We start from the raw sequence: 11,588 nt of genomic DNA on the forward strand, positions 1-11,588 counted from the left end.
CACTCATCAAACAAACCCACATTTTGACACCCACATTAATATCCAAAGAGACCATTTAATGAGCAGTGTTCTTACCAAGAAGAATGAAGAACTTTTGAATGGCAAAATAATCTAGAATTGCACATCAGGTGAAATGTTACCGAGAGACAGAGACGGAGATTTTAGAACTTGGAGAGGTTTGGAACCTGCATGATGCATGAATAGGGACCAGTGTTCCTGCTGCTGTGATCTTCCCAGGATAACCTCCCTTTTCTGCTAATGTAACAGTACATGGGATAGCAAAGTCAAAATAAAATTGGTCCTTGTTTGGGGGAGAGACGGGGAAGCTGGCCTCCTCCCCCATGACTCACCCAGCTGGCTGTGAGGTTGAGAGAGTCTTTTTTAAGACTGGGAGGAGAGCGGAGGAGGCAAGAGAAAAGCTCTGGAAGGCTAAGCAGAAATTAACTCTTCTGAATAGCACATAAGAAGGTGCATATGTGAATTAGATGGATACTTGATCTTGCCAGAAAGCATGCAGTTTGTATAAAAGTGAAATTTAGAGAGATGCACACCTAAAACAGATTGTAGGGGACCTACAAGGGTTGGCTGAAACAGAATTTCCCAGGATCCATCTGTGCTTATTCTTTTCTAGCTTAGAGAGTGTCTGGAACAGGACCTGTAGCCTGGTAGACATTCAACAAACAGCAGCTGCCATTACTGTCATGGATTTGGTGGCCTCAATTCTACTTTGGAGGTATAGTAGCAAAATATACTGAACATCATCTTAGGATTCCAAAAACCACATATATCCCAACTTCCCCTTCCTATTTGTTTTGATATAGACAAACTATTGAATCTGGGACTCAATTTTCTAATATGGAAAATGGAGGTAAAGCCTGTCCTATATATCTACATACTACATAGGATTGTATCAAGGAAAGTAAAGATGCTGAATGTAATAATGATTTGTTAGGGAAAAAGTACAAAGGTTGATGGCAGTGTTGACGATAATGACAATATTACTAGCTACCTATGAAATATTATGAGGCATAGAACTAAGGAAATTTCACATAGATTGCATGATACATTTTCATAGAAACCTCATGAAATAAATATTTGACAGCTGAGGAAATTGAAGCTCAGAGAAGGTGCTACAGGTTGGGTAAGGAAAGTAAGTGCTAGAAACAGGTTTTGAATGGAGGTATGTATTCTTTTCTGTATACCATGCAACTTATTATTAACTAATATTTATTGAGTTTTTACTCTAAGCCAGGCACTACCCAATGCACTCTGTGTATATTACTTCATTGAATCCTTACAACACTACTCTGAGGGAGAAATTAAATACTGCTATCATCATTTTACAGTTGAGGAAATAATATCTTCACAATTATTCTATTCATTGTACACAAGGCCAGGTCCCAGCCCCAGAAAGCTTTCTTCTAACTGGGTCACAGAGGGTTCCAGCTGCCCACCCACTACCGGCCCCACAAGGATCTAGGAGAATGCTATTTATGTCTCTTGCCCGTCCCACAGAGCCTGGCACCCAGCTCCCTGGGGGAGGACTGCTCTTTGGAATTCCTGGCACTGTCTCCATTCTCCTCCTCCTCATACGCTGCTCATCTCTCCCAGTAATGCCTGCATTCGGTTTGTCTTTTAGCTCAGGCACAAGCAAGCATGGCCCATGCTTATGGGACCCAAACTGGTTACTGAAGTCTAGCCAATGCCTCTGGCATCTCATACTTTGGAAAGGGGACTGAAAGTATTTACCAGGGGCAGGATCTTCACCTGCAGCTAACCCTCTGGGAAGGTTTGTTAGAAGGATTTCTTCACCTGCCAAAACCATGTTTGCTGTGCAGCTGGGTTTGCTGCATGTCTGTGGGGCATTTCCTTCCTGTTTCTGCAGCCCCTTCGGCACTGGGGAGCTGGTAACCTAGGAAATGGCGGGGTGTGGGAGAAGAAGGCTTTGGTGGCGCTGAGTTGCCAGTGTGATTGTCAGCCTGGTGGGCCGACTCTGAGGGGGTAGGTGTGTGAGAGGGTGGCTGAGGGTGCTGGGCGCGTGCGTGCCTATGGTAGCTGGAGTGCTGGCACAGCATGTGGGTGTGATTGCAATGTGAGTGATGCACACTGAGGATAATTGTCAGGCAGCTCAGATTTTTTTCCTCTGTCTTTTTTTCTTTTCTTTTTTTCCCCTAATTTATAGTAGGTAAAGAAATCCTCCCCTGCATCAGCAAGATAATATTTTTGAAAAGTTTCCAAGGGGATGAATTATGTGCTGTCTCAGTTCCTCAGTGTTATTGATTCTCCAAGACTTTGTGACTAATATTTCTTAGTGAGGGGGCCTGGGGTCTGGGTGAAGCTTGAGAAGCCAGCCTTGCCTCCTTTTTAGCATGAAAGAAATGCAAGCCACATGCATCCTGGGGCAAAGGTCACCTGCAGAGGCCAACCTTAGTTTTTGTATCCAATCTTCACTCCCCATCCCCACCTTTTGGTAGTACTGGATCCAAGTTTGCTTTAGAAAGACACCCACCCTTATTCTCGATTCACGGGTTTGGGAAAGACTATCCCCACACCTCTTTAGGGAAGGCTCATGACCCAAACCCAAGCCGTATTAGCATATGCCGTGTAACTATTACAATGACCAGTTCAAGCATGGGCTGGAGACTCAAATCAGACTGAAATGTTCTTATTGAAGAATTGAGATTTTTTTCTTCCAGAGACAGGGTTTCATTCTCTTGCCCGGGCTAGAGTGCAGTGGCATGATCATAACTCACTTGGAGGTTCAGCTCACCCTCCCAGGCTCAAGCGATCTTCCCACCTCAGCCTCCCAAGTGGCTGGGATGACTGTGCCCAGCTTGAAGGAGGATTTTTTTTTTTTTAATTTCTAAAACGAAAGATGCAATTTTAGAATTTTTGGCAATAATCTTATCAAGATAGTCTGCATGAAAATGGAGCTAACACTAAAGGGTTTAGGAAGAGGGAGAGGAACACAGTCTAAGTCATATCATCTAAGCCTCTGGATCCAGCTGTTCTTGAGGCAGGTTCTAAGCCTAAACTTTTTCATCATATAAACAAATTAGCTCCTTTTGTACTGCACTCAGTTTGAGATGAGTTTCCTGTGACTGGGAAACTGCTTTTCAACTGGGAGAGATTATGCCAACAGGGACATTTGGCAATGTTTGGAAATGCTTTTGTTTGTCACAATGGAGAAGAGGTACTACTGGCATGTAGTGGATAGAGGCCAGGGAGGTGGCTAAATGTTCTGTGATGTGCAGGACAGCCCCTGCAATAAATAATTTCTGGTCCAACATGTCAATAGTGCTGAGGTCAACAAACTTGCCACACATGAAGCTATCAAATCTGCTGATCTATAGCAAGGCTGTCTTTCTCACTTCTCCCTTCCAGGTAACAGTTTCTCTTGCCATGGATGAAACCTTGAATTAGAGGCTTATGAGGGACCCTGAGGCTGGTGGTGCCTCAGAGGTGATGCTGCTTGCAAAGTCAGCCCTGACCTTAGTTATCAAGGGCTTTGGCTTCCAAAGGAAAAACTGCAAATAGGTAGAGGACAGACAAGGTCCCTGGACTTTCTATATCTGGGTCTATGATCTTACTTCAAAGTTTTGGAGTAAGAAATTCTGTAGATCCTGATTTACTACCCATCATTCATTTAATACATTTGAGCTCTGTGCCGGGGGTAATGCTAAACACTTTACGGGAATGTCTAATGGTAGGCTTTTCTTCAACCACAGGGGAGAAGTTGAGGAAATGTCCTCACTTTATCTCCATCTGCATTCAGGGATCTAAAAGTACATGTTCCTCCAAGTTCCAAAGTCTACATAGAGGTTTTGTAGACTTTTCCATCTAGATGAGTAGGTTCTCTAACTGTTGTCCATCTCATGCACCTTTCTCTGAGGCAAATACACTTTTAATTCTGGTAAAAGTGTTTATATACTAGAAATGGTTGGAGTGATGTTCTCAGACCAGGTGAGGTTTAGTGGTGTGTGATTTAGGGGAGAAGGGCTGAGGTGCCATGAGGTGAGATCTCTTTTTCATGTGGTGTTCCTGTCTCTTCTCTGTACCTGTGATTTGCCACTTCTTTAATAAATGACCCGGTCTCAGACTCCTCACTACCATTTGGCGCTGTGCAAATTTCATATCTTTTGATGTTAGTGCCAGGTCCAAAGGAATGTATGTGTGTGCATGTTTGTGTGTGTGTGCCTGTGTGCGTGTGATCACTTTAGCCTCCCATCATCTCAATTAACCATGCCCTGCATTTTTGACACAGGCAAAAGATGTTTTTTCAGTTTTGTTCAAAGTACTATGTGTCAGTGCAACTTCAAGGAACAATGACTCCATCCTATCATTTTGCCTCCTCCTGATTTGTAGATATTTCACAGTTTTCCCTTCTGAGCTTTCATTGTCAATGGTTTGTTTTACCAGTTATTTTAGAACACAGAAGGAGAGCTGGATGCCTGCACTTCCATTCCTATGGTTGGATAGATGGGAAGAAATGGTGGTCATCTTATACTTTGACCTGTTGCAACTTTTTCTATAGAGTATCTAAAATTGATTATCTCACCACCACAAGGATTGTTTTTCCTTATTACTCTGTTTTACAGATAAGAAAACTGAAGCAGAGAGCAGGTGTTACTTCTCTAAGTCACATTTCTAATAGATGATAAAGGTTAGATTCAGTTTAATCTGGCACCAAAGGCTACTTGTAACTGCTCTGCTAAACCACATTCTATCCCATAATCAGGAGTGTTGGACTTCATTTAGAATTGACCTTCCCAAATCACCTGGTGAGCAACTCAGTAATTTTTTTTTTTTTTTTTTTTTTTTTTTGAGATGGAGTTTTGCTCTTGTTGCCCAGGCTAGAGTGCAATGGTGCAATCTCAGCTCACCACAATCTCCGCTTCCTGGGTTCAAGCGATTCTCCTGCCTCAGCCTCCCAAGTAGCTGGGATTACAGGCATGCACCACCACGCCTGGCTAATTTTGTATTTTCAGTAGAGATGGGCTTCATGTTGGTCAGGCTGATCTCACACATCCAACCTCAGGTGATCCACCCACCTTGGCCTTCCAAAGTGCTGGGATTGCAGGCGTGAGCCATCTCACCCGGCCCAGTATTTCATACTTATAAAAATGATTCCAACTATTGAGACAGAGACTGAGTGAAGAGAAGTCATTATTTTCAGGTATGAAACCTACTTTCTGTGTGACTGACGATTAAATAAGCTGGGCTTGGTATAGTGCAATCAGGAGGCAAACAGATTCTGTTTCATATCTGCCCCTTTTAATCTATTCTGTGAATTTAATACTATGTGTGATTTATCTATTGCTGCATAACAAATTACCCCCAAATTTAGCAGCTTACAATAACATGCAGTATCTCACACAGTTCCTCAAAGTCAGAAATCTAGCAACAGCTTAGCCAGGTGGTTCTAGCTCTCACACTCTATTGTGGCTATAGTCATAATGTGAATGGGGGTTATAGTTATCTGAAGACTTGACTAAGTCTGGAAAACTCACTTCCAAGATGGGTCACTAATATGTCTCTGGGTAGAAGTTCTCAGTTCTCAACACAGAGACCCCATAGAGTTGCTTGAGTGTCCTCATTGCATGACAACTGGCTTACTCTAAAGTGACTAATCTATGCAAGAAGGCAAGGAAGAAGTTCATGTAGTGTCTTTTACAACATAGTCCCTAGCTGTACACCATCACTTTTTCCATATTTGATTTTTTTTTTTTTTTCAGAGATGAGGTCTCATTGTGTTGATCAGGCTGGATTCAAATCCATGTGCTCAAGTAATCCTCCTGCCTTAGCCTCCCAAGTAGCTGGGATTATAAGCATATGCCACTGTGCCCAACTTACTTCCTTTATAGTCTTTTCTTTAGAAGGAAGTCATTAAGTCCTAGCTCACACTCAAGATGAAGTGGGTTAAACTCTACCATTTGAAGAAAGGAGTATCAGAGAATTTGTAGACACACCTTAAAGCTACAATGTACTGCTTCCTCGAATAAAATCTCAGGCACAGCTTTTAACTCTTCTGGTCATTCTCAGATAGTAAAACTATCCAGCCCAGTCTAATAAAAACTCCTACTCAATTTTAAGCTTCTAACTTTGCCCAATTGAGGCTTATTTACTAAAGAGAAGGAAGATTTTGGTTGATTCTTTCTCTCTCTATTTTTTATTCTCGTTCATTTGCTACTATTGGGAGTCCCTCGAGAGTCAGGCGTTGATGGGATTGGATAAGAAGATCTAGAAGGCACATTCTGATTTTGTTAATGCCTGTGTTTGGTAGTGCCAAAGCCGAGGGTTTCTCTTACTAATAGCCCTTTTTGGGGTCTTCAGTGGTTCTTCTCATAGGAACCTTCCCTAATACAGATAGAGCACTAAAAGTGAGATCTTCTCTATTTGGCCACTTACAACTCTCTCCTCCATCTCTATCTTCCCTTTCTGTGCCACTACCATCAACTCAAGCCACAGCCAAGCTCTTCAGTGTTTCTCCTAAAACTTCTCATTTAGTTTTAGATGAAAAAGAGACAGCCTTCTCTCAATATTCATGGTGATGGTTTAGTGATTGAGAAAACCTCTTCCAAGTATTCTTTTCCACCCACATCTTAAACCTGCAACCTCTAGGTGGTTGATGAACTAAAGATTGAAGATCCATTATCCACAGCTTCAATGTATCCTAATTATGAGGCCCACTGCCTATTGTATTGTCTTCAACTGTTGAAGCTTCTACAGGACTTGCAAAGAACAGAAAAAATTAATGTCTAATACTGTATTATATCTATATAAGGTGACTAATAATTCCTCAAATATTAATCTCTTAAACATTAGCTCAGATAATTTTTCTCCTAGAAATGGGGGCAAAATATTTCCCTTGATAATGGAGATAATAAAGGTTTGATTCCCAATCTCCCAATTCTGTAGTTAATTTTAGATCCAAATTTGATCATAAGTATGAATTTAGTTGAGGAAATATAAAGTGATGTACCAGTATAATCCATCAAAAAATCTCAGCTGCATTCTTACACCAGCACAGCAGTATCCTGGCAAAGATAATCATGTTTCTGAAGAGTCCTGTTAACTCTTTGGAAAGCCTGGCTTAATTACAAGCCATAGCGTATTCATACACATTTATTATTGATACAGCACTTAGCCTTCTGGCTTCTCCACGCTTTCCCTGACAGAAACCCATTACCTCCCCTGCTATGTTTACTTTTCTGATGGAAGTTAACTTTACAGGATGTCATGAGAAGGCAATGGTAGATTGAAAATCCTGCTCATGGCTTGGAACTTTATCTCGACTATTTCTCTGAGAAATGAGACCCCATGTATGATTTATGAACAAAGGTATGCATATTTCTCTCCATACTAAAATGCCTTAATATGTGTGCCTCTTATGGAATTTTCATCTCTATATTATAGATATTTCTGTATTTGAGTTTTCTAGTAGAATGTATGCTCCTGTATTTGCATCCCGGTTCTGTACTACTCCTCTCCTCACCCCAACCCCTGCTCCCAGATAAAGACTAACAGGAATATGGTGAACTCTTTAATCATGTATTAACTTGGGTAATGGATAGATAAGAGAATAGTGAGATGAACCACTGAAGAATTAAAGAACAGAATGTTCTCAGAAAATCCGCTTTACTAAACTCCACAACCCCTTTTTAGAGAGCCAACATTGCTCTCTTCTCACCCCGCTTCATGAAGAGCAGAGGTTGGAAATATGTCCAACAGGTCACAGATGATTGAGTCAAAACTGCTCAGCTGGCTCAAGTTAAGCCAAACAGATTCTTCCTGAAATTTAAATGTGTAAGATAGTAGCTGACCCATTATCTAGATGAACTTTTGTCAGGCAGTACTGATACAGTTGGGTTAAAGATAGAATTAAGGATAAGCACAAAAAAATGCAGAGATGGGCATGGGTTAGCCCTTGAGAGAATGGTTGTTTTGGTTCCTGATGACTTTGTAGTCCCTGATAACTTTTCAGTTTTCAGTTCTGGGCTCCACATTTCTATTCTTGAATAAATGGGTACTCTTGTCAGGGTCTCAACATGGCTAACTCCTTAGGCCATTCTCATTTCATCTTGAATGTCACTTTCTAGCAGACACATTCCCTTAATAGCTCTTGTCATGCTCTTTACCTTAGGTCACTCTGCTTATTTTCCTCACAGCATTTAGCACAACATGGGTACTGCTGTTTGAGTTTTTTGTTTTCTTTTTCGATCAGATTCCCTTAATAGAATATACCACAACAGATAACTTCTGTATTTATTTCACTACTGTTTTTTCAGCACTGCAAAAGAGTGGGACTACACTGGAGGTCTGAACAAGTAGACTTTGAATAAATAATAGGTATAATAAATCTTTCCTATTCGGCTATTTTAAGGAGGTTCCTGTTATTCCAACCATATGAATGTCAACACTTAGAACAATGGCTGTAGGGATTATTATTGCCCATGTTAGTGAAGAGTCTCCTAAGACCACCATGCACTTCAGTTTTTCCATCAGCCCTAAAAAAGAATCCTGTAAGAGAAGATCATATTCACATCTGGCTTGGTAAGTCTGTTCAGTCTTTTTATTCTCAGTCCACTCAAATCACTAATTTTTATTTTTATCCACACATGGAGACTGAGGAGTGTTCACACATTTCTTCAAGTTATTGCATCCTGCAAATCATATGTCATCTTTAGTATTTTTCAGATACTTTGGAAATGGTGGGATACTTGTTTAACTTGATCTGAAACCTCTTTTACATAATAGTCGGGTAAATTATCACTTATTATTTGAGCATAGTTCTTTCCTGTTTATTGTTGAAAATCTTCTGAGAGAGTCTCAGGGAGATTAGAGATGCGCAGCCAAGTATGCCTCCAATCTAGGAAGGAAGTGAGAAATCCTACCTCGTAACGTCTTCCAGAAACCCAGAAGCACTCAGAGTTCTGTTGCACAGACATGGTGACAAGTACATCACGTGACTCATTTGTGCAGTATATTTGGTCCTATTGATCCATTGGCAGTAAGAAGATTGCGTATGTCAGGAATGAGGTGTGGGAGTGCATTGTTCAGTTCTAAGGTACTGAGTGTGTGGGGGCTGCATGTGCTGTGGAGCAGGCTCCAAATGAGTCATATGTCTGTTAGGAATGTTCCTTTGGATCTGCTGCCTGTGTTTTCAATCTCACATTACTCCTAAGTACCTTACTGACAGCTCGCACTCACACCTCACAGCTTAGAATGGCCCAGCTCTAGAAGACCAATACAATTGAATTAAGTCCAAGAAAGATCAGTTCAGAAAATAGTGTACTATCCATGGTGTCATTCTCCCTGACAAAAAAAAAGAAAGAAAGAAAGAAAAAAGAAGCCTAAGTATGAGCAGAAAAATGGACCTCTGGAGTCAAATAGACTTGAATTTGAATAGTATCTCAGTCATTGCCTAGTGGGGGAACCTAGACAAGATTTTTTACTTCTCTTTAAGCATTAATGTTTTTTTACTCCAAAACATTACTGGCAAACCAAACTGAATTACTTTATAGGGTCATGGTGGTAATTGAGTAAAACAACATACATACAACTCTCTATCACAATGCTGAAATATGGTAGGCAATCCCATTTTTTTCCTGGAGCCTTGTTTGTATTAATAAGAATATGTTATATTCTTGAGTACTTATTATGTGCCAGGCACAGTGATAACTACCTTAATTGTTGGAGTAGATAAGATCAATTGTCTTTCCTGTATTCATGCTTCTGTATTAACAGACTCCTAAATTTTGTGCCTGGCTTAAGAGCTACTTTTCTTAGTTTGTCTTGAAGAGCCATGTGACAAAGTTCTGGTTAAAGATTTAGATTGAGAAGTCTGCTAAAGATTTCTAGGAAAGTCCTGCCTCTCCCTAGTTTCTTCTGTTTTCTGCCTGAAGTGCATATGTGAACATTGAGTGGAACAGCCTTTTGGTTCCCATCAGGCCACCATGGGGCTGCAAGTCTCATATAAAGGACGATGGAGCAGGAGGATAGAAGGAGCCTGGCACATCTGTGCCAACCCTGAAATGCCTACCTATAGGCTAAGTTTGTGGAACACATTTCCTCCATTGGGTGAAACTTTGTAAATGGATTTTATATACATGCAGCCAAATTCAATCATTAAGCAATATATATGTATTATTTATTTATTTGGATCACATTTTTGACATTATCAAATCCATTTTATATTAAATATATGGAGACAGAAAGGTTAACCTGCCCAAGGTAACATATGATACACCTAGGAAGTAAAATAGAGATCTAAATCCATGCTTTAACCAGTAAAATATGAAGTTGGGATGATAGTGTTTCTTCCATGGCCTTTCTAACTACTTCACAAATCTTTGATCTTATGTTTTTATCCTACAAACTTGTTCTGATCATTTGGCATTTTTTTCAAATCCTCCTGAAATTCTCCCAGACTGTAAATCTACTGGAAAACATTTGAGCTTACGTGGAATTTTTGGCATCGCCTAACTGTCTGATCTGGACCCCAGTCTAGATCATTTAACATTTAACTCTCTGATCATTTAACAAATGGCATGGTTTGAATGAATGGTATCTAAAGTACTTCTATTTCTAGTTGCCTATGACTCTGAAGGTACCATTTAGCCAATTTTTAATTGGTCAGCTAACTGATAATTGAATTTTTATTTTTTCTAGTTCATATCATGTATCCAGTAGGTATTGAATAAGTATGAATTGATGGTTATAGTAGAGACTATGCAACCTTTTCCTGATTTTGTATGTTTTCTTCAAATCCTTGTCTTTTCATTCTTTCTATTTCCATCCAAAGCCTAACATCTCATTAGGAGATTTGGAAGACCTGATCCAGGCCATATCAAAGACCATTGCTTCAGTCAGGTCAGAATCAAAGAGAACAAATCAAAGCCCCTAAAACATAATATTTGGGGGAAAAATACAAATTACCCCTTGGGTGAAGCAGTGGTTTTGCCATATGAATTCAGAAAAACAATCTTAAATAAGAAAGAGCAAACCAAAACAACTTTAGTTTGAAAGGAGAAGCAAGGTGGTATTAAGAGGAAGTAAGGAGGATATGTGTTATTTTGAAGCATTTTAGAAAAATAAGAAGTGGCTAGACCATTAAAAGTATTAAATATTTGAACAATACTAAAAGAATAATATGGTATATTATGAATGATCCAAATATGTTGAATGATTACATTGGTAGAAAATGCAATGATTTAAACAGAATTTTTCTCCATGGTAGGTCATGTCAAGAAACAGTCTTGGAACTTGCTAAATAGTGATGCAATATTGCTATGAGACAAGATTTTCTTGAATCCTTGTAGCTGATTTAAAAATTGAGGTTATACTAACATAGATTGTCATTAGCACAAAGAGAATCAACATGAGATAAGGAAAACAGTATGGACATTGAGGTCATAGTTACTTTCCAAGTTCTTTCTCTAACTAGCTTGATGACTTTTCTGAGACTCAATTTACTCATTTAAAAATGGAGTTTTGCTGAAGTTGCTTATCAGCTTAAGGAGATTTTGGGCTGAGACAATGGAGTTTTCTAAATATACAATCATGTCATCTGCAAACAGGGACAATTT

General features: G+C 39.8%; 1 long non-coding RNA gene across 1 annotated transcript in view; it reads left to right on the forward strand.

The window, feature by feature from the left end:
- The first annotated feature begins 251 nt into the window (after positions 1–251).
- Positions 252–11,588, forward strand: part of LOC108515658 (uncharacterized) — a 135,941-nt gene continuing 124,604 nt past the window's right edge. The window contains exons 1-2 of the long non-coding RNA XR_001881586.1: positions 252–468; positions 632–733. This is a non-coding gene — a long non-coding RNA (uncharacterized LOC108515658). The remainder of the gene's footprint in view (positions 469–631; positions 734–11,588) is intronic.

This window comes from Rhinopithecus bieti, unplaced genomic scaffold (assembly GCF_001698545.2).
Source record: "Rhinopithecus bieti isolate Rb0 unplaced genomic scaffold, ASM169854v2 scaffold_1624, whole genome shotgun sequence".
NCBI lineage: Eukaryota > Metazoa > Chordata > Mammalia > Primates > Cercopithecidae > Rhinopithecus > Rhinopithecus bieti.